Raw genomic sequence first — 230 nt, forward strand, 5'->3', positions numbered from 1 at the left:
ATACACAGACATATATATATATACACACATCTAAGCTTAAATTCCTACACATTCCAGAGTTATCATAATGTCATGTTTCATAAACACTGCAATTCGCAACGTAAGTGTGCATGATGACTTGAAATTTGCATGATATTCTGACACATCAGTAAAGTGAATGAAAAAATGCATGATTCTGCATCGGAAAAGCGATGGAAAATGGGGAGAAAGAAAGATGGAGAGGGAGACAG

Source organism: Penaeus monodon, chromosome 28 (assembly GCF_015228065.2).
Source record: "Penaeus monodon isolate SGIC_2016 chromosome 28, NSTDA_Pmon_1, whole genome shotgun sequence".
Taxonomy (NCBI): Eukaryota; Metazoa; Arthropoda; class Malacostraca; order Decapoda; family Penaeidae; genus Penaeus; species Penaeus monodon.